This window comes from Cucurbita moschata, unplaced genomic scaffold (genome assembly GCF_002738365.1).
Source record: "Cucurbita moschata cultivar Rifu unplaced genomic scaffold, Cmos_1.0 Cmo_Scf00011, whole genome shotgun sequence".
In the NCBI taxonomy this organism is placed as follows: domain Eukaryota; kingdom Viridiplantae; phylum Streptophyta; class Magnoliopsida; order Cucurbitales; family Cucurbitaceae; genus Cucurbita; species Cucurbita moschata.
Window position 1 is genome coordinate 3,992,570 of NW_019268527.1, and position 23,357 is coordinate 4,015,926.

Here is a 23,357-nt window from a genome sequence, read left to right on the forward strand (position 1 = left end):
GATGAAGAGATCTTAAGGTAAGTTGACGATGTCCAAGAAAGGATTAAGGGATCCAAAATATAAGGAATAACATAAAAATGTCAAAGGACATACTCTTATCATTCCTTTAGGGCATTGGCAATCTCTACCTTTGGCCAATTAACTATTCTTCTGTCTTTTAATCCTTTTTTTGGATCCCTTAATCCTTTTTTGGACACCCTCAACTTACTTAAGATCTCTTCATCTTACTTGGTCTCTTACAAATTCTCCCCCTCTTAAAAACTCTTGTCCTCAAAAGTTCACTTTTCTTACCATGATTTGGGGGAGTTCTTGGTCTTAGTTATGTCCTTCCAAGTACCGTGCGGGTCCCCTTGAGAGGGTACGTCCTCCGGCATGTTTTTCCAATTTACCCTTGTGGCCTTTTGTCCTATCTTAAGACAATGTACTTATTCTGGTATTTGCTTTTCTTGACCGTCTTTTCAACATCTTTTGTTGAGATTATAAGTCTATTTTCGTCATTTTTATGTTGTTCCTTATATCTTGGAGCATATTTCCTTCCTTGTACCCAACAAATTTTGCCATAATCAACCCTGTTCCTTCAAGGTTGCATCTTAGAGACTTCTCTTGTTCCTTTTTGATCAAGGCTTATTGGGGGCTCTCAGGCTCTTAGGGTCTTAAGTCCTTTCCTTAGGAGTAAATGCTATTTCTTTTTCAAAGGCTTGAATCCTTATCCTTCCTTTAGGGCATTGGCAATCTCTACCTTTGGCCAATTAATGATTCTTGTGTCTTTTAATCCTTTTTTTTTTTTTGGATCCCTTAATCCTTTCTTGGCCACCCTCAACTTACCTGAAGATCTCTTCATCTTACTTGGTCTCTTAAAAATTCTCCCCCTCTTAAAAACTGTTGTCCTCGACCGTTCACTTTTCTTATCATGACTTGAGGGAGTTCTTGGTCTTAGTTATGTCCTTCCAAGTACCTTGAGGGTCCCCTTGCAAGGGTATGTCCTTCTCCGACATATTTTTCGAATTTACCCTTGTGGCCTTTTGTCCTACCTAACGACCATGTACTTATTCTCGTATTTGTTCTTCTTAGCAGTCTTTTCAACATTCTTTGTTGAGATTACAAGTCTTTCTTGGTCATCTCTATGTTGTTCCTTATTATCTTCGAACATATTTTTTTCCTTGTACCCAAAAGGTTTTACCAGAATCAATCTTGTTCCTTCAAGGTTGCATCATAAAGCCTTCTCTTGTTCCTTCTTGAATAAGGCTAATTGGTGGGCTCTTAGGGTCTTAAGTCATTTCCTTGGGAGTAACTGCTATTTCTTTTTCAAAAGCGTGAATCCTTATCATTCCTGTAGAGCATTGGCAATCTCTTCCTTTGGCCAGATAACCATTCTTGTGTCTTTTAATCCTTTTTTTTTTTATCCTTTAATTCTTTCTTGGACACCCTCAACTTACTTGAAAATCTCTTCATCTTACTTGGTCTCTTACAAATTTTCCCCCTCTTAAAAACTTTTGTCCTTGAAAGTTCACTTTTCTTACCATGGCTTGGGGGAGTTCTTGGTCTTAGTTATGTCCTTCAAAGTACCTTGAGGGTCTCCTTGCAAGGGTATGTCCTTCTCCGACATGTTTTTCCAATTTCCCTTATGGCCTTTTGTCCTAACTTAAGGCCATGTACTTATTCTCGTATTTGTTCTTCTGAAAAGTCTTTCAACATCCTTTGTTGAGATTACAAGTCTTTCTTGGTAATTTTTATATTCTTCCTTATATCTTGGAGCATATTTCCTTCCTTGTACCCAACAAGTTTTGCCATAATCAACCTTGTTCCTTCAAGGTTGCATCTTAGAGACTTCTTGTTCCTTCTTGAACAAGGCTAATTGGTGGGCTCTTAGGGTCTTAAGTCCTTTCCTTGGGAGTAAATGCTATTTCTTTTTCAAAGCCTTGAATCCTTATCATTCCTTTAGGGCATTGACAATCTCTTCCTTGGGCTAGTTAACCATTCTGGTGTCTTTTAATCTTTTTTTTGGATCCCTTAATCCTTTCTTGGACCCCCTAAACTTACTTGAAGATCTCTTCATTTTACTAGGTCTCTTACAAACTCTCCCCTCTTAAAAACTTTCATCCTTGAAAGTTCACTTTCCTTACCATGGCTTGGGGGAGTTCTGGGTCTTAGTTATGTCCTTAACCTTGAGGGTCCCCTAGCAAGGGTATGTCCTTCTCCGACATGTTTTTCCAATTTGCCCTTGTGGCCGTTTGTCCTAACTTAAGGCCATGTACTTAATCTCGTATTTGTTCTTCTTGAAAGTCTTTCAACATCATTTGTTGAGATTACAAGTCTTTCTTGATCATTTTTATGTTCTTTCTTATATCTTGTAGCATATTTCCTTCCTTGGACCCAAAAACTTTTTCCGTAATCAACCTTGTTCCTTTAAGGTTGCATCATAGAGACTTCTCTTCTTCCTTTCTTGAACAGCCTAATTGGTGGTCTCTTAGGGTCTTAAGTCCTTTCCTTGGTAGTAAATGCTATTTCTTTCTTAATGCCTTGAATCCTTATCATTCCATTAGGCATTGACAATCTCTTCCTTTGGCCAATTAACCACCATTCTTGTGTCTTTTAATCCTTTTTTTGGATCCCTTAATTCTTTTTTGGACACCCTAAACTTATTCGAAGATGTTTCCAATTTACTAGGTCTCTTACAATTTCTCCCCTCTTAAAAACATTCATCCTTGAAAGTTCACTTTCCTTACCATGGCTTAGGGGAGTTCTTGGTCTTAGTTATGTCCTTGAAAATACCTTGAGGGTTCCCTTGCAAGGGTATGTCCTTCTCCCACATGTTTTTCCAATTTGCCCTTGTGGCCTTTTGTCCTAACTTAAGGCCATGTACTTAATCTCGTATTTGTTCTTCTTGAAAGTCTTACAACATCCTTTGTTGAGATTACAAGTCTTTCTTGGTCATTTTTATGTTCTTCCTTATATCTTGGAGCATATTTCCTTCCTTGTACCCAACAAGTTTTGCCATAATGAACCTTGTTCCTTCAAGGTTGCATCATTGAGACTTCTCTTCTTCTTTCTTGAACAAGGCTAATTGGTGGGCTCCTAGGGTCTTAAGTCTAATCCTTGGGAGTAAATGCTATTTCTTTTTCAAAGCCTTGAATCCTTATCATTCCTTTAGGGCATTGACAATCTCTTCCTTGGGCTAGTTAACCATTCTGGTGTCTTTTAATCTTTTTTTTGGATCCCTTAATCCTTTCTTGGACCCCCTAAACTTACTTGAAGATCTCTTCATTTTACTAGGTCTCTTACAAACTCTCCCCTCTTAAAAACTTTCATCCTTGAAAGTTCACTTTCCTTACCATGGCTTGGGGGAGTTCTGGGTCTTAGTTATGTCCTTAAACTTGAGGGTCCCCTAGCAAGGGTATGTCCTTCTCCGACATGTTTTTCCAATTTGCCCTTGTGGCCGTTTGTCCTAACTTAAGGCCATGTACTTAATCTCGTATTTGTTCTTCTTGAAAGTCTTACAACATCCTTTGTTGAGATTACAAGTCTTTCTTGATCATTTTTATGTTCTTTCTTATATCTTGTAGCATATTTCCTTCCTTGGACCCAAAAACTTTTTCCGTAATCAACCTTGTTCCTTTAAGGTTGCATCATAGAGACTTCTCTTCTTCCTTCTTGAACAGCCTAATTGGTGGTCTCTTAGGGTCTTAAAGTCCTTTCCTTGGTAGTAAATGCTATTTCTTTCTTAATGCCTTGAATCCTTATCATTCCATTAGGCATTGACAATCTCTTCCTTTGGCCAATTAACCACCATTCTTGTGTCTTTTAATCCTTTTTTTGGATCCCTTAATTCTTTTTTGGACACCCTAAACTTATTCGAAGATGTTTCCAATTTACTAGGTCTCTTACAATTTCTCCCCTCTTAAAAACATTCATCCTTGAAAGTTCACTTTCCTTACCATGGCTTAGGGGAGTTCTTGGTCTTAGTTATGTCCTTGAAAATACCTTGAGGGTTCCCTTGCAAGGGTATGTCCTTCTCCCACATGTTTTTCCAATTTGCCCTTGTGGCCTTTTGTCCTAACTTAAGGCCATGTACTTAATCTCGTATTTGTTCTTCTTGAAAGTCTTACAACATCCTTTGTTGAGATTACAAGTCTTTCTTGGTCATTTTTATGTTCTTCCTTATATCTTGGAGCATATTTCCTTCCTTGTACCCAACAAGTTTTGCCATAATCAACCTTGTTCCTTCAAGGTTGCATCATAGAGACTTCTCTTCTTCTTTCTTGAACAAGGCTAATTGGTGGGCTCCTAGGGTCTTAAGTCTAATCCTTGGGAGTAAATGCTATTTCTTTTTCAAAGCCTTGAATCCTTATCATTCCTTTAGGGCATTGACAATCTCTTCCTTTGGCCAATTAACCACCATTCTTGTGTCTTTTAATCCTTTTTTTGGATCCCTTAATTCTTTTTTGGACACCCTATACTTGCTCGAAGATCTCTTCATCTTACTAGGTGACTTACAAATTCTCCCCTCTTAAAAACTTTCATCCTTGAAAGTTCACTTTCCTTACCATGGCTTGGGGTAGTTCTTGGTCTTAGTTATGTCCTTCCAAATACCTTGAGAGTCTCCTTGCAAGGGTATGTCCTTCTCCGACATGTTTTTCCAATTTGCCCTTGTGGCCTTTTGTCCTAACTTAAGGGCATGTACTTAATCTCGTATTTGTTCTTCTTGAAAGTCTTTCAACATCCTTTGTTGTGATTACAAGTCTTTCTTGGTCATTTTTATGTTCTTCCTTATATCTTGGAGCATATTTCCTTCCTTGTACCCAACAAGTTTTGCAATAATCAACCTTGTTCCTTCAAGGTTGCATCATAGAGACTTCTCTTCTTCCTTCTTGAACAAGGCTAATTGGTGGGCTCTTAGGGTCTTAAGTCCTTTCGATGGGAGTAAATGCTATTTCTTTTTCAAAGCCTTGAATCCTTATCATTCCTTTAGGGCATTGACAATCTCTTCCTTTGGCCAATTAACCACCATTCTTGTATCTTTTAATCCTTTTTTTGGATCCCTTAATTCTTTTTTGGACACCCTAAACTTATTCGAAGATGTTTCCAATTTACTAGGTCTCTTACAATTTCTCCCCTCTTAAAAACATTCATCCTTGAAAGTTCACTTTCCTTACCATGGCTTGGGGGAGTTCTTGGTCTTAGTTATGTCCTTGAAAATACCTTGAGGGTTCCCTTGCAAGGGTATGTCCTTCTCCCACATGTTTTTCCAATTTGCCCTTGTGGCCTTTTGTCCTAACTTAAGGCCATGTACTTAATCTCGTATTTGTTCTTCTTGAAAGTCTTACAACATCCTTTGTTGAGATTACAAGTCTTTCTTGGTCATTTTTATGTTCTTCCTTATATCTTGGAGCATATTTCCTTCCTTGTACCCAACAAGTTTTGCCATAATCAACCTTGTTCCTTCAAGGTTGCATCATAGAGACTTCTCTTCTTCTTTCTTGAACAAGGCTAATTGGTGGGCTCCTAGGGTCTTAAGTCCAATCCTTGGAAGTAAATGCTATTTCTTTTTCAAAGCCTTGAATCCTTATCATTCCTTTAGGGCATTGACAATCTCTTCCTTTGGCCAATTAACCACCATTCTTGTGTCTTTTAATCCTTTTTTTGGATCCCTTAATTCTTTTTTGGACACCCTATACTTGCTCGAAGATCTCTTCATCTTACTAGGTGACTTACAAATTCTCCCCTCTTACAAACTTTCATCCTCGAAAGTTCACTTTTCTTACCATGGCTTGGGGGAGTTCTTGGTCTTAGTTATGTCATTCCAAGTACCTTGAGGGTCCCCTTGCAAGGGTATGTCCTTCTCCGACATGTTTTTCCAAATTGCCCTTGTGGCCTTTCGTCCTAACTTAAGGCCATGTACTTAATCTCGTATTTGTTCTTTTTGAAAGTCTTTCAACATCCTTTGTTGAGATTACAAGTCTTTCTTGGTCATTTTAATGTTCTTCCTTATATCTTGGAGCATATTTCCTTCCTTGTACCCAACAAGTATTGCCATAATGAACCTTGTTCCTTCAAGGTTGCATCATAGAGACTTCTCTTCTTCCTTCTTGAAAAAGACTAATTGGTGGGCTCGTAGGGTCTTATGTCCTTTCCTTGGGAGTAAATGCTATTTCTTTTTCAAAATCTTGAATCCTTATCATTCCTTCATGGCATTGACAATCTCTTCCTTTGGCCCATTAACCATTCTTGAGTCTTTTAATCCTTTTTTTGGATCCCTTAATCCATTCTTGGACACCCTAAACTTACTCGAAGATTTCTTCATCTTACTTGGTCTTTTACAAGTTCTCCCCCTCTTAAAAACTTTCATCCTTGAAAGTTCACTTTCCTTACCATGGCTTGGGGTAGTTCTTGGTCTTAGTTATGTCCTTCCAAATACCTTGAGAGTCTCCTTGCAAGGGTATGTCCTTCTCCGACATGTTTTTCCAATTTGCCCTTGTGGCCTTTTGTCCTAACTTAAGGGCATGTACTTAATCTCGTATTTGTTCTTCTTGAAAGTCTTTCAACATCCTTTGTTGTGATTACAAGTCTTTCTTGGTCATTTTTATGTTCTTCCTTATATCTTGGAGCATATTTCCTTCCTTGTACCCAACAAGTTTTGCAATAATCAACCTTGTTCCTTCAAGGTTGCATCATAGAGACTTCTCTTCTTCCTTCTTGAACAAGGCTAATTGGTGGGCTCTTAGGGTCTTAAGTCCTTTCGATGGGAGTAAATGCTATTTCTTTTTCAAAGCCTTGAATCCTTATCATTCCTTTAGGGCATTGACAATCTCTTCCTTTGGCCAATTAACCACCATTCTTGTATCTTTTAATCCTTTTTTTGGATCCCTTAATTCTTTTTTGGACACCCTAAACTTATTCGAAGATGTTTCCAATTTACTAGGTCTCTTACAATTTCTCCCCTCTTAAAAACATTCATCCTTGAAAGTTCACTTTCCTTACCATGGCTTGGGGGAGTTCTTGGTCTTAGTTATGTCCTTGAAAATACCTTGAGGGTTCCCTTGCAAGGGTATGTCCTTCTCCCACATGTTTTTCCAATTTGCCCTTGTGGCCTTTTGTCCTAACTTAAGGCCATGTACTTAATCTCGTATTTGTTCTTCTTGAAAGTCTTACAACATCCTTTGTTGAGATTACAAGTCTTTCTTGGTCATTTTTATGTTCTTCCTTATATCTTGGAGCATATTTCCTTCCTTGTACCCAACAAGTTTTGCCATAATCAACCTTGTTCCTTCAAGGTTGCATCATAGAGACTTCTCTTCTTCTTTCTTGAACAAGGCTAATTGGTGGGCTCCTAGGGTCTTAAGTCCAATCCTTGGAAGTAAATGCTATTTCTTTTTCAAAGCCTTGAATCCTTATCATTCCTTTAGGGCATTGACAATCTCTTCCTTTGGCCAATTAACCACCATTCTTGTGTCTTTTAATCCTTTTTTTGGATCCCTTAATTCTTTTTTGGACACCCTATACTTGCTCGAAGATCTCTTCATCTTACTAGGTGACTTACAAATTCTCCCCTCTTACAAACTTTCATCCTCGAAAGTTCACTTTTCTTACCATGGCTTGGGGGAGTTCTTGGTCTTAGTTATGTCATTCCAAGTACCTTGAGGGTCCCCTTGCAAGGGTATGTCCTTCTCCGACATGTTTTTCCAAATTGCCCTTGTGGCCTTTCGTCCTAACTTAAGGCCATGTACTTAATCTCGTATTTGTTCTTTTTGAAAGTCTTTCAACATCCTTTGTTGAGATTACAAGTCTTTCTTGGTCATTTTAATGTTCTTCCTTATATCTTGGAGCATATTTCCTTCCTTGTACCCAACAAGTATTGCCATAATGAACCTTGTTCCTTCAAGGTTGCATCATAGAGACTTCTCTTCTTCCTTCTTGAAAAAGACTAATTGGTGGGCTCGTAGGGTCTTATGTCCTTTCCTTGGGAGTAAATGCTATTTCTTTTTCAAAATCTTGAATCCTTATCATTCCTTCATGGCATTGACAATCTCTTCCTTTGGCCCATTAACCATTCTTGAGTCTTTTAATCCTTTTTTTGGATCCCTTAATCCATTCTTGGACACCCTAAACTTACTCGAAGATTTCTTCATCTTACTTGGTCTTTTACAAGTTCTCCCCCTCTTAAAAACTTTCATCCTTGAAAGTTCACTTTCCTTACCATGGCTTGGGGTAGTTCTTGGTCTTAGTTATGTCCTTCCAAATACCTTGAGAGTCTCCTTGCAAGGGTATGTCCTTCTCCGACATGTTTTTCCAATTTGCCCTTGTGGCCTTTTGTCCTAACTTAAGGGCATGTACTTAATCTCGTATTTGTTCTTCTTGAAAGTCTTTCAACATCCTTTGTTGTGATTACAAGTCTTTCTTGGTCATTTTTATGTTCTTCCTTATATCTTGGAGCATATTTCCTTCCTTGTACCCAACAAGTTTTGCAATAATCAACCTTGTTCCTTCAAGGTTGCATCATAGAGACTTCTCTTCTTCCTTCTTGAACAAGGCTAATTGGTGGGCTCTTAGGGTCTTAAGTCCTTTCGATGGGAGTAAATGCTATTTCTTTTTCAAAGCCTTGAATCCTTATCATTCCTTTAGGGCATTGACAATCTCTTCCTTTGGCCAATTAACCACCATTCTTGTATCTTTTAATCCTTTTTTTGGATCCCTTAATTCTTTTTTGGACACCCTAAACTTATTCGAAGATGTTTCCAATTTACTAGGTCTCTTACAATTTCTCCCCTCTTAAAAACATTCATCCTTGAAAGTTCACTTTCCTTACCATGGCTTGGGGGAGTTCTTGGTCTTAGTTATGTCCTTGAAAATACCTTGAGGGTTCCCTTGCAAGGGTATGTCCTTCTCCCACATGTTTTTCCAATTTGCCCTTGTGGCCTTTTGTCCTAACTTAAGGCCATGTACTTAATCTCGTATTTGTTCTTCTTGAAAGTCTTACAACATCCTTTGTTGAGATTACAAGTCTTTCTTGGTCATTTTTATGTTCTTCCTTATATCTTGGAGCATATTTCCTTCCTTGTACCCAACAAGTTTTGCCATAATCAACCTTGTTCCTTCAACGTTGCATCATAGAGACATCTCTTCTTCCTTCTTGAACAAGGCTAATTGGTGGGCTCTTAGGGTCTTAAGTCCTTTCCTTGGGAGTAAATGCTATTTCTTTTTCAAAGCCTTGAATCCTTATCATTCCTTTAGGGCATTGACAATCTCTTCCTTTGGCCAATTAACCACCATTCTTGTGTCTTTTAATCCTTCTTTTGAATCCCTTAATTCTTTTTGGACACCCTGAACTTACTCGAAGATCTCTTCATTTTACTAGGTCTCTTAAAAACTCACCTCTGTAAAAAACTTTCATCCTTGAAAGTTCACTTTTCTTACCATGGCTTGGGGGAGTTCTTGGTCTTAGTTATGTCCTTCCAAGTACCTTGAGGAACCCCTTGCAAGGGTATGTCCTTCTCCCATATGTTTTTCCAGTTTGCCCTTGTGGCCTTTTGTCCTAACTTATGGCCATGTACTTAATCTCGTATTTGTTCTTCTTGAAAGTCTTTCAACATCCTTTGTTGAGATTACAAGGCCATGTACTTAATCTCGTATTTGTTCTTCTTGAAAGTCTTTCAACATCCTTTGTTGAGATTACAAGTCTTTCTTGGTCATTTTTATGTTCTTCCTTATATCTTGGAGCATATTTCCTTCTTTGTACCCAACAAGTTTTGTCATAATCAACCTTGTTCCTTCAAGGTTGCATCATAGAGACTTCTCTTCTTCCTTCTTGAACAAGGCTAATTGGTGGGCTCTTAGGGTCTTAAGTCCTTTCCTTGGGAGTAAATGTTATTTCTTTTTCAAAGCCTTGAATCCTTATCATTCCTTTAGGGCATTGACAAACTCTTCCTTTGGCCAATTAACCACCATTCTTGTGTCTTTTAATCCTTTTTTTAGATCCCTTAATTCTTTTTTGGACACCCTGAACTTACTCGAAGATCTCTTCATCTTACTAGGTCTCTTAAAAATTCTCCTCTCTTAAAAACTTTCATCCTTGAAAGTTCACTTTTCTTACCATGGCTTGGGGGAGTTCTTGGTCTTAGTTATGTCCTTCCAAGTACCTTGAGGCTCCCCTGGCAAGGGTATGTCCTTCTCCCACATGTTTTAACAATTTGCCCTTGTGGCCTTATGTCCTAACTTAAGGCCATGTACTTAATCTCGTATTTGTTCTTCTTGAAAGTCTTTCAACATCCTTTATTGAGATTACAAGTCTTTCTTGGTCATTTTTATGTTCTTCTTTATATCTTGAAGCATATTTCCTTACTTGTACCCAACAAGTTTTGCCTTAATCAACCTTGTTCCTTCAAGGTTGCGTCATAGAGACTTCTCTTCTTCCTTCTTGAAAAAGGCTAATTGGTGGGCTCGTGGGGTCTTAAGTCATTTCCTTGGGAGTAAATGCCATTTCTTTTTCAAAGCCTTGAAACCTTATCATTCCTTTAGGGCATTGACAATCTCTTCCTTTGGCCCATTAACCATTCTTGAGTCTTTTAATCCTATTTTTGGATCCCTTAATCCATTCTTTGACACCCTAAACTTACTCGAAGATTTCTTCATCTTACTAGGTCTCTTAAAAATTCTCCCCCTCTTAAAAACTTTCATCCTTGAAAGTTCACTTTCCTTACCATGGCTTGGTTCTTGGTCTTAGTTATGTCCTTCCATATACCTTGAGGGTCTCCTAGCAAGGGTATGTCCTTCTCCCACATGTTTTTCCAATTTGCCCTTGTGGCCTTTTGTCCTAACTTAAGGCTACCTACTGGAGCTTCGACCAACTACCATCGGTCAATTCTGCTGTGTACTTAATCTCGTATTTGTTCTTCTTGAAAGTCTTTCAACATCCTTTGTTGAGATTACATGTCTTTCTTGGTCATTTTTATGTTCTTCCTTATATCTTGGAACATATTTCCTTCCTTGTACCTAACAAGTATTGCCATAATCAACCTTGTTCCTTCAAGGTTGCATCATAGAGACTTCTCTTCTTCCTTCTTGAAAAAGGCTAATTGGTGGGCTCGTAGGGTCTTAAGTCCTTTCCTTGAGAGTAAATGCTATTTCTTTTTCAAAATCTTGAATCCTTATCATTCCTTTAGGGCATTGGCAATCTCTTCCTTTGGCCCATTAACCATTCTTGAGTGTTTTAATCCTTTTTTTGGATCCCTTAATCCATTCTTGGACACCCTAAACTTACTCGAAGATTTCTTCATCTTACTTGGTCTTTTACAAGTTCTCCACCTCTTAAAAACTTTCATCCTTTAAAGTTCATTTCCCTTACCATGGCTTGGGGTAGTTCTTGGTCTTAGTTATGTCCTTCCAAATACCTTGAGGGTCTCCTTGCAAGGGTATGTCCTTCTACGACATGTTTTTCCAATTTGCCCTTGTGGCCTTTTGTCCTAACTTAAGGCCATGTACTTAATCTCTACGACATGTTTTTCCAATTTGCCCTTGTGGCCTTTTGTCCTAACTTAAGGCCATGTACTTAATCTCGTATTTGTTCTTCTTGAAAGTCTTTCAACATCCTTTGTTGAGATTACAAGTCTTTCTTAGTCATTTTTATGTTCTTTCTTATATCTTGGAGCATATTTCCTTCCTTGTACCCAACAAGTTTTGCCATAATCAACCTTGTTCCTTCAAGGTTGCATCATAGAGACTTCTCTTCTTCCTTCTTGAACAAGGTTAATTGGTGGGCTCTTAGGGTCTTAAGTCCTTTCCTTGGGAGTAAATGCTATTTCTTTCTCAAAGCCTTGAATCCTTATCATTCCTTTAGGGCATTGACAAACTCTTCCTTTGGCCAATTAACCACCATTCATGTGTCTTTTAATCCTTTTTTTTGGATCCCTTAATCCATTCTTGGACGCCCTAAACTTACTCGAAGATCTCTTCATCTTACTAGGTCTCTTAAAAATTCACCTCAATTAAAAACTTTCATCCTTGAAAGTTCACTTTTCTTACCATGGCTTGGGGGAGTTCTTGGTCTTAGTTATGTCTTCCCAAGTACCTTGAGGGTCCCCTTGAAAGGGTATGTCCTTCTCCCACTTTTTTTTTCAATTTGCCCTTGTGCCTTTTGTCCTAACTTAAGGCCATGTACTTAATCTCGTATTTGTTCTTCTTGAAAGTCTTTCAACATCCTTTGTTGAGATTACAAGTCTTTCTTGGTCATTTTTATGTTCTTCTTTATATCTTGAAGCATATTTCCTTACTTGTACCCAACAAGTTTTGCCTTAATCAACCTTGTTCCTTCAAGGTTGCGTCATAGAGACTTCTCTTCTTCCTTCTTGAAAAAGGCTAATTGGTGGGCTCGTGGGGTCTTAAGTCATTTCCTTGGGAGTAAATGCCATTTCTTTTTCAAAGCCTTGAAACCTTATCATTCCTTTAGGGCATTGACAATCTCTTCCTTTGGCCCATTAACCATTCTTGAGTCTTTTAATCCTATTTTTAGATCCCTTAATCCATTCTTTGACACCCTAAACTTACTCGAAGATTTCTTCATCTTACTAGGTCTCTTAAAAATTCTCCCCCTCTTAAAAACTTTCATCCTTGAAAGTTCACTTTCCTTACCATGGCTTGGGGTAGTTCGTGGTCTTAGTTATGTCCTTCCAAATACCTTGAGGGTCTCCTTGCAAGGGTATGTCCTTCTCCGACATGTTTTTCCAATTTGCCCTTGTGGCCTTTTGTCCTAACTTAAGGCCATGTACTTAATCTCGTATTTGTTCTTCTTGAAAGTCTTTCAACATCCTTTGTTGTGATTACAAGTATTTCTTGGTCATTTTTATGTTCTTCCTTATATCTTGGAGCATATTTCCTTCCTTGTACCCAACAAGTATTGCCATAATGAACCTTGTTCCTTCAAGGTTGCATCATAGAGACTTCTCTTCTTCCTTCTTGAAAAAGACAAATTGGTGGGCTCGTAGGGTCTTATGTCCTTTCCTTGGGAGTAAATGCTATTTCTTTTTCAAAATCTTGAATCCTTATCATTCCTTCATGGCATTGACAATCTCTTCCTTTGGCCCATTAACCATTCTTGAGTCTTTTAATCCTTTTTTTGGATCCCTTAATCCATTCTTGGACACCCTAAACTTACTCGAAGATTTCTTCATCTTACTTGGTCTTTTACAAGTTCTCCCCCTCTTAAAAACTTTCATCCTTGAAAGTTCACTTTCCTTACCATGGCTTGGGGTAGTTCTTGGTCTTAGTTATGTCCTTCCAAATACCTTGAGAGTCTCCTTGCAAGGGTATGTCCTTCTCCGACATGTTTTTCCAATTTGCCCTTGTGGCCTTTTGTCCTAACTTAAGGGCATGTACTTAATCTCGTATTTGTTCTTCTTGAAAGTCTTTCAACATCCTTTGTTGTGATTACAAGTCTTTCTTGGTCATTTTTATGTTCTTCCTTATATCTTGGAGCATATTTCCTTCCTTGTACCCAACAAGTTTTGCAATAATCAACCTTGTTCCTTCAAGGTTGCATCATAGAGACTTCTCTTCTTCCTTCTTGAACAAGGCTAATTGGTGGGCTCTTAAGGTCTTAAGTCCTTTCGATGGGAGTAAATGCTATTTCTTTTTCAAAGCCTTGAATCCTTATCATTCCTTTAGGGCATTGACAATCTCTTCCTTTGGCCAATTAACCACCATTCTTGTATCTTTTAATCCTTTTTTTGGATCCCTTAATTCTTTTTTGGACACCCTAAACTTATTCGAAGAGCTTTCCATTTTACTAGGTCTCTTACAATTTCTCCCCTCTTAAAAACATTCATCCTTGAAAGTTCACTTTCCTTACCATGGCTTGGGGGAGTTCTTGGTCTTAGTTATGTCCTTGAAAATACCTTGAGGGTTCCCTTGCAAGGGTATGTCCTTCTCCCACATGTTTTTCCAATTTGCCCTTGTGGCCTTTTGTCCTAACTTAAGGCCATGTACTTAATCTCGTATTTGTTCTTCTTGAAAGTCTTACAACATCCTTTGTTGAGATTACAAGTCTTTCTTGGTCATTTTTATGTTCTTCCTTATATCTTGGAGCATATTTCCTTCCTTGTACCCAACAAGTTTTGCCATAATCAACCTTGTTCCTTCAAGGTTGCATCATAGAGACTTCTCTTCTTCCTTCTTGAACAAGGCTAATTGGTGGGCTCCTAGGGTCTTAAGTCCAATCCTTGGGAGTAAATGCTATTTCTTTTTCAAATCCTTGAAACCTTATCATTCCTTTAGGGCATTGACAATCTCTTCCTTTGGGCAATTAACCACCATTCTTGTGTCTTTTAATCCTTTTTTTGGATCCCTTAATTCTTTTTTGGACACCCTAAACTTGCTCGAAGATCTCTTCATCTTACTAGGTCTCTTACAAATTCTCGCCTCTTAAAAACTTTCATCCTCGAAAGTTCACTTTTCTTACCATGGCTTGGGGGAGTTCTTGGTCTTAGTTATGTCTTTCCAAGTACCTTGAGGGTCCCTTTGCAAGGGTATGTCCTTCTCCGACATGTTTTTCCAATTTGCCCTTGTGGCCTTTCGTCCTAACTTAAGGCCATGTACTTAATCTCGTATTTGTGTTTTTCCAATTTGCCCTTGTGGCCTTTCGTCCTAACTTAAGGCCATGTACTTAATCTCGTATTTGTTCTTTTTGAAAGTCTTTCAACATCCTTTGTTGAGATTACAAGTCTTTCTTGGTCATTTTTATGTTCTTTCTTATATCTTGGAGCATATTTCCTTCCTTGTACCCAACAAGTATTGTCATAATCAACCTTGTTCCTTCAAGGTTGCATCATAGAGACTTCTCTTCTTCCTTCTTGAAAAAGGCTAATTGGTGGGCTCGTAGGGTCTTAAGTCCTTTCCTTGGGAGTAAATGCTATTTCTTTTTCAAAATCTTGAATCCTTATCATTCCTTTAGGGCATTGACAATCTCTTCCTTTGACCCATTAACCATTCTTGAGTCTTTTAATCCTTTTTTTGGATCCCTTAATCCATTCTTGGACACCCTAAACTTACTCGAAGATTTCTTCATCTTACTTGGTCTTTTACAAGTTCTCCCCCTCTTAAAAACTTTCATCCTTGAAAGTTCACTTTCCTTACCATGGCTTGGGGTAGTTCTTGGTCTTAGTTATGTCCTTCCAAATACCTTGAGAGTCTCCTTGCAAGGGTATGTCCTTCTCCGACATGTTTTTCCAATTTGCCCTTGTGGCCTTTTGTCCTAACTTAAGGCCATGTACTTAATCTCGTATTTGTTCTTCTTGAAAGTCTTTCAACATCCTTTGTTGAGATTACAAGTCTTTCTTGGTCATTTTTATGTTCTTCCTTATATCTTGGAGCATATTTCCTTCCTTGTACCCAACAAGTATTGCCATAATCAACCTTGTTCCTTCAAGGTTGCATCATAGAGACTTCTCTTCTTCCTTCTTGAAAAAGGCTAATTGGTGGGCTCGTAGGGTCTTAAGTCCTTTCCTTGGGAGTAAATGCTATTTCTTTTTCAAAATCTTGAATCCTTATCATTCCTTTAGGGCATTGACAATCTCTTCCTTTGACCCATTAACCATTCTTGAGTCTTTTAATCCTTTTTTTGGATCCCTTAATCCATTCTTGGACACCCTAAACTTACTCGAAGATTTCTTCATCTTACTTGGTCTTTTACAAGTTCTCCCCCTCTTAAAAACTTTCATCCTTGAAAGTTCACTTTCCTTACCATGGCTTGGGGTAGTTCTTGGTCTTAGTTATGTCCTTCCAAATACCTTGAGGGTCTCCTTGCAAGGGTATGTCCTTCTCCGACATGTTTTTCCAATTTTCCCTTGTGGCCTTTTGTCCTAACTTAAGGCCATGTACTTAATCTCGTATTTGTTCTTCTTGAAAGTCTTTCAACATCCTTTGTTGAGATTACAAGTCTTTCTTGGTCATTTTTATGTTCTTCCTTATATCTTGGAGCATATTTCTTTCCTTGTACCCAACAAGTTTTGCCATAATCAACCTTGTTCCTTCAAGGTTGCATCATAGAGACTTCTCTTCTTCCTTCTTGAACAAGGCTAATTGGTGGGCTCTTAGGGACTTAAGTCCTTTCCTTGGGAGTAAATGCTATTTCTTTTTTAAAGTCTTGAATCCTTATCATTCCTCTAGGGCATTGACAAACTCTTCCTTTAGCCAATTAACCACCATTTTTGTGTCTTTTAATCCTTTTTTTGGATCCCTTAAATCTTTTTTGGACACCCTAAACTTACTCGAAGATCTCTTCATCTTACTAGGTCTCTTAAAAATTCTCCCCTCTTAAAAACATTCATCCTTGAAAGTTCACTTTCCTTACCATGGCTTGGGGGAGTTCTTGGTCTTAGTTATGTCCTTGAAAATACTTGAGGGTTCCCTTGCAAGGGTATGTCCTTCTCCCACATGTTTTTCCAATTTGCCCTTGTGGCCTTTTGTCCTAACTTAAGGCCATGTACTTAATCTCGTATTTGTTCTTCTTGAAAGTCTTTCAACATCCTTTGTTGAGATTACAAGTCTTTCTTGGTCATTTTTATGTTCTTCCTTATATCTTGGAGCATATTTCTTTCCTTGTACCCAACAAGTTTTGCCATAATCAACCTTGTTCCTTCAAGGTTGCATCATAGAGACTTCTCTTCTTCCTTCTTGAACAAGGCTAATTGGTGGGCTCTTAGGGACTTAAGTCCTTTCCTTGGGAGTAAATGCTATTTCTTTTTTAAAGTCTTGAATCCTTATCATTCCTCTAGGGCATTGACAAACTCTTCCTTTAGCCAATTAACCACCATTTTTGTGTCTTTTAATCCTTTTTTTGGATCCCTTAAATCTTTTTTGGACACCCTAAACTTACTCGAAGATCTCTTCATCTTACTAGGTCTCTTAAAAATTCTCCCCTCTTAAAAACATTCATCCTTGAAAGTTCACTTTCCTTACCATGGCTTGGGGGAGTTCTTGGTCTTAGTTATGTCCTTGAAAATACTTGAGGGTTCCCTTGCAAGGGTATGTCCTTCTCCCACATGTTTTTCCAATTTGCCCTTGTGGCCTTTTGTCCTAACTTAAGGCCATGTACTTAATCTCGTATTTGTTCTTCTTGAAAGTCTTACAACATCCTTTATTGAGATTACAAGTCTTTCTTGGTCATTTTTATGTTCTTCCTTATATCTTGGGCTCTTAGGGTCTTAACTCCTTTCCGTCTTTCCTTATTTTCTTAGAGTAAATACTATTTCTTTTTCAAAGGCTTGAATCCTTATAATTCATTGCTAGGGCATTGAAAATCTCCTTTGGCCCATTAACCTTTCTACCGTCTCTTAATCCTTTTTTATATCCCTTATTCCTTTTTTTGGGCACCTTAAACTTACCCAAGTATTTCTTAATCATACTTGATCTCTTACAAATTCTCCCCTTCTTAAAAACTTTTGTCCTTGAATGCTCACTTTTCTTTTCATGCCTTAGGGTAGTTCTTGATCTTAGTTATGTCCTTCCAAGTTCCTTGAGGGTCCTTTTGCATGGGTTTGTCCTCCTTCCACACGTTTTTCTAATTTTCCCTTGTGGCCTTTTGTCCTTCCTCAAGGCCACATACTTATTCTGGGTTTTTTTTTTTTTTTTTTTTTTTTTTTTTTTTTTTTTTTTTTTTTTTTTTTTTTTTTTTTTTTTTTTTTTTTTTTTTTTTTTTTTATCGTCTTCTAAACATCTTTTGTTGAGCTTACAAGTCTTTCTTGGTCATCCTGGTGTTTTTTTTCTTATAGCTTAGAGCATATTTCATTTCTTGTACCCAACAAGTTTTGACATAATCAACTTTTTTCCTTCAAGGTTGTATCTTAGAGACTTCTCTTATTCCTTCTTATACCAGGCTTAATGGGTTCCTAGGGTCTCAAGTCCTTCTTTCCTTGGTGTTACTAAGTTTCGTAATCCTTGAAACAACTCTTCACCTAGTAAAGATTGCTTTCTCTTGAGACCATCCTTTTTACGAGGGCCTAATGTCTTAGTTCTTTCATCTTGGTGTTATGAACTCTTAGGGTTACTACTTGTCCTCTGTCCCCAAGGTTATCTTAGCTTGTATAGTAACCCTAAAGTTAATCAAACACATAAAGCCTTTGGCATCCTTATCTTAAACTCTTAATGATGTTCATTCTTGATTGTGGTGGAGCATCTCTCGAGCAGGGCCATAAAGAACCTTTACTTTGATATTACTCTGTCACGAGTCGTGACTATATAAAAAACTTGAAAAGACAAAGAAAAGAAAACAGTAAAAAAAAATTCCGTTTAAAACAAAAACATAAAATAAATTTTATGAGTTTAAATACATTGGGCCCCGTTAATAAAACAATTTAAAACATTAAACAGTTGAATGGCTCTATATGGCACCGGCTCCAAATCTACTTCCAACCTCGGTCAACTTCTTAAAATGAGTACAAAGACTCTGTAAGTAGCATACTTGACTGCTCTTAACTTAACTTATCTTCCTTCCCTCCTTTCATACATAACCATCAAACTCAAAAAGTCCAAAATATTACCCGTTATCTAACTTGTAAACCAAATACGGTTTAATTTAACCTTTCTTTAGAACCAATTAAGCAAATTCTTTTATTCTATTGCTTCCTCCCTCTCAAATTTCACCAACTAATTTTTGTGAACCCTTATTCCTTGATTCAGAATTCTTCTTTCCAATTGTCCTTTTTTTTCAAATGTTTTATACTTCTGATTCTTTGATACTAACAAATTAATTTACCACACTAAATGGATCGTATTCCTTTTATATAAGGATATCATCTCATCTAATTCTTCGAGGAAACCTATAGACCGTTCTAACTTGTAACTTCATCTTTCTTCCTTCCTTACATACTTTAAACCAAAATTTGTATCCAAATTTAACTTTCTTCCGTCCTTTTCATGCATAACAATTCAACTTAGAAACTTCAAAAGATCGTCCATTCTCAAAAAGTTGGGACTCCAATCACATACTTCAACCCAAAATTCTCGTATCTAAACTTATCTTCCTTCCATACATAACCTTCACACTCAAAAAAATCTAAAAGATTATCCTTTATCCCACTTATAGACTAAAAAGCAATTAAACTTTTCTTCCGTACCAATTACTTCCTCTAAAATTTCACAAACCTCTTATGTGATCTCTCATTCCTCGATTCAACAATTCTTCACTTTCCAATCGTCCTTAATTCAAATTCTTTCATGGCATAATACATCTTATTCCTTAATTACAACAATTCTTCACTTTTGAATGGTCTATTCATACCCCCACGTCTACCACAGTACACATAATGTTTCCTCCTTTATGTGCATAATGCCTAGTGGTATTTTTTCATTTAAATCATCACGGAAACTCATTGAGACAAATCTAAGAAGTGCCTTCATCCATCATCTTAATGATTCATCCAATTTACAAATCTTTACAACCCCTTTTTCTCATTTTCCGTAAAACAAACCTCCTTGCCCTTGCTTAGTTGCTTGATCATTATCTCTAATTCAAAAAAATCACAAAAACTCTGTACACAAAAAGGAATTCACCACTTTAGAATAGGCCCTAGTGTTGTATCTTTTGTAAGGAATGACTAAGGATGATATGAATCAAGAGACATCAATCATACAATATGTTTCAATGAAGATGTGAAGAAAATATTGTTGAAATCATCAAAAGATATTTCAATTCATGCCACATTGAAGAAGAATGAAGTTTTATGTTATAAATTTTGGGTGGATTACAATTTAGAATAATTTAGATTTATTGTATTTTATTAATGTATTTTAAGACTTTTTATTTACTTTAGGTTACAATTACATAATGGTTAATTATGGTCATTAAGTATGAATGTTACAACTCTTGGAATGACTTTAGTAGTTTCATTATGAGACTATATAAAGCCATGTATGTTGTATTTGTAGGGAGACTTGAAAAATATAGTAAAAGGAGCATTTGTGCTTTCTTTAGCCAATAACTAAGTTTATTTGCAATTCTATGTAGTTTAGATTGCATGTAGAATCATTCAAGCTCGATATGATCAATCTTGCTTGTGGAGTGATTCAAATCTCAAGCAAGTGTCTTGAGATAGATCAACAAGAATCATTCAAGCTAGACATGATCGATCTTGCTTGTGGAGTGATTCAAATCTCAAACAATGTTCTTGTCTTAAGATATTCGATCAACAAGGTAATCCGATCGGATATTATTCGATCAACATGATCGGTCGGACTACCTTGTTGATCGAATATCTCAAGACAAGAACATTGTTTGAGATTTGAATCACCCTACAAGCAAGATCGATCATGTCTAGCTTGAATGATTCTTGTTAATCAAATATCTCAAGGCAAAGAACACTTGCTTGAGATTCGAATCACTCCACAAGCAAGATTGATCATGTTGAGCTTGAATGATTCTACATGCAACCTAAACTACATAGAATCGCAAAGAAACTTAGCCATTGGCTAAAGAAAGCACAAATGCTCCTTTTACTATATTTTTCAAGTCTACCTACAAACTGAATGTTCATAAATAACCAATTATGTATTGTAACCTAAAGTAAATAAAAAGTCTTAAAATACATTAATGAAATACAATAAATCTAAATTATTCTAAATTATAATCTACCCAAAATTTATAACATGAAACTTCATTCTTCTTCAATGTGGCATGAATTGAAATATCTTTTGATAATTTCAACAATATTTTCTTCACATCTTCATTGAAGCATATTGTATGATTGATGTCTCTTAGTTCATATCAAAATATCTGGATCATCTCTCCTACGGTGGAAGAGCTTCTTCTTCATCCACTTTCTTGAAATTTTATGGAATCTTTATGTTGAAAGAAACAATAGGAAAGGATTGGAAGTTCTTGGGGTGCAGTGAAGCCTTATTAGATCACACCTCTGGGGAGTGTGTATAATATTTTGTAATTACCTCTAAATCTTATTTTGTTTAATTGGAGTATCTTTTTAGGTCAATTGGGATCCTCTTGGGACATGACACCCGTTTCTTTTAAACTGTCCTTAAGGTTTTATTTTGCTTGATTTGAGCACTTTTATAGGTCAATTGGGTTCCTCTTGGGATGGTTTTCTAGTGTTCCTCTTGTATTCTTTTATTTGATCTTAATGAAAGCTTCACAAGGATCTATTCATAACTACCTAAAAAGTTCATAAAACAAAAGATGCAATTTAATTCCTTACTCATGAACCTCTTTGACTTTAACATTCATTAAATCCTTTATTGTAGTTTAAAAGAATAAAAACGTGATATCGGAAGCACAAAGAACATCAAAAAAGAAAAACAAAGACATAATAAAAGTTAAACTTAGGAATCTAACCTTATTAGGACCACAACATTGCCAAAAATGTAATTCCTGCGAGAACCAGACCGGATATATGGTAGTTCATGATGTCAAATAGAAAATTCTTACATTATGGAGTGTTCAAAGTAGCAATCGGAGTGGGATTCCTCGTAGAATGACCTCAACTTTATTTATCTCCATAATGTCCACCATTTCCATCTGAAATTTCCACAACATAGTTACTAACCAAAATCTTCTGCATTAGCAAAGGAAATATGTGCAATAATAACAAACCAATGAGACGTGGATAATTTGAAACCATGAACATTTTTTTGTTAAAGTTTGACCTGTAAATAGAACTGATTCTAGCGTGTTATTCTTAAGAATTGAAGTGTGTGAATAGAATCATCTAAAATAATATTTACATGATCCAAATTTGATAGGCCAATCTATATCTCTCGTGCACAAATATCAACTTTGAAAATTTTTCCACATTTTTTCACCTGACACAAGCTAGCAAGACAAAAACTTTCTAGGAATTTTCACATTTGAAATTCACTTCCATCAGAAACTTACATCTTTTTAGACTCTGCACCAAATTCTTTCTTAGACTCTGCCTTTTCCTCTTCAGCTGACCAAATTCTTTCTTCTACCTTTAAAAAAAATGTAATGCAGAGAAAATGTCAAAAAAATTAACTCTAAACTTATTAAAAAATAAAACAAAGTTCGTCCTTAAATTTGCAGGGTTAATTCACACATTGAAAACATAAAACACTGAGAACTGAAGTTCAAATCGGTAAAACGTTTGTATAGAGAAGAATCTACATATATGTCACAATTGATAACTTAATCAGAGGATGCTATCAATTGGAATGCCTTATTATATCCTTTTTAGCTTCTTTTGACCACTGGATCATTTTATTTTGTTCACTTGAATTATTTTTTAACCCCTAAATATGAATAACCTATGAAGTTTTCAAGTGAACCCCCAAATCTGAACAGCCGGCTGTACCCTAAAAATTTCAAATCCAGAAGAGCGACCAAACTACGCATAAAATTGAAAGACTGAAATTAAATTTTAAGGCAATCGGAGGAAGAGAGAGCAGAATCATCGCTACAACATTAAAATTTCAAATCCAGAACAGCGACCAAACCACCATAAAACTAAAAGGCAGAATGAAGATAGTTTACCTCTATTGCTCATCACCGAGACGAGGCTAGAAACGTCTTTCAATTCTGCTCTCTCATCCTCCGATTGTCTGGTAACAATCTAGCGTTTGGTTTCGGCAGCGAACACTCAAAAGGGAAGAGGCCGTTGATGGAGCGCTCTGATTCTAATGTGAGAATGTGATGAAGAAAAGAGTGTGAGTGTGAGTACGGGAGATATATATAAGTCCAAGTGAAACACGCGCAGGCCGAGACAGCTGGCATCCGGGAATGGCGGGCAACGGCTCTGAAGACCGTTATGACTTTGACCCTGGAAAACCGTCGACGATATGAACGTTGAAGCTAACAAAACCCTTGTCGCCGGAGAAAACAAAAGAGAGAAAAGATGGACACCAATGACGTGGCTCTCTCATTTCTAACCTTTTTATTATTAATATTATTATCATTCTTTCTAATTTCTTTTAATATATTAATTAGTTATTGATTCTTTAATTATGCTATAATCAATAATCGGTAGATATTAATAAGGACTCTCGTGTTTATCAGTTGAGTTTATGTTCTCGTGTTTATTAGTTAAGTTCATCAATTTAACAAAGCATTATAGATTTAGCTCGATGTCAAGATGATGATAATAATAATAATGAATAAGAGAAATAACGCTAATTCTTAATATTGCTATCAATATGGATTTAGTTCACGTCGTGATTCATGTAAACGTGAAAATCACAGACAAAAAGCTAATTCAGTTAAAAATCTTCTATTCCAACTTTGTGTTCGAGTTTAAGGTTAAAAATAAAATTTTTAAAATTTTATAAATACGATTTAAAATCGATAAATGTATTTAAGCTAGAATTGCTTTTTAGCATATTAGTTTACATTTTTCTATTTGGTAAATTAT

The 23,357-nt window shown here is 36.6% G+C and overlaps 3 long non-coding RNA genes across 3 annotated transcripts; 1 reads left to right on the forward strand and 2 right to left on the reverse strand.

Annotated features, from left to right (window-relative positions):
- The first annotated feature begins 925 nt into the window (after positions 1 to 925).
- LOC111450003 lies at positions 926 to 21,035 on the forward strand. Its single transcript, XR_002711748.1, has 2 exons — positions 926 to 976; positions 20,835 to 21,035. It is a non-coding gene; the product is annotated as an uncharacterized LOC111450003 (long non-coding RNA).
- LOC111450002 lies at positions 4,106 to 12,041 on the reverse strand. Its single transcript, XR_002711747.1, has 3 exons — positions 11,529 to 12,041; positions 11,041 to 11,042; positions 4,106 to 8,316 (listed from the first exon to the last, which is right to left on the reverse strand). It is a non-coding gene; the product is annotated as an uncharacterized LOC111450002 (long non-coding RNA).
- A 155-nt stretch (positions 21,036 to 21,190) lies between the features above and the next one.
- On the reverse strand, positions 21,191 to 22,868 carry LOC111450001. The gene is made up of 3 exons (XR_002711746.1): positions 22,484 to 22,868; positions 21,869 to 21,945; positions 21,191 to 21,511 (listed from the first exon to the last, which is right to left on the reverse strand). It is a non-coding gene; the product is annotated as an uncharacterized LOC111450001 (long non-coding RNA).
- Positions 22,869 to 23,357: the final 489 nt, after the last annotated feature.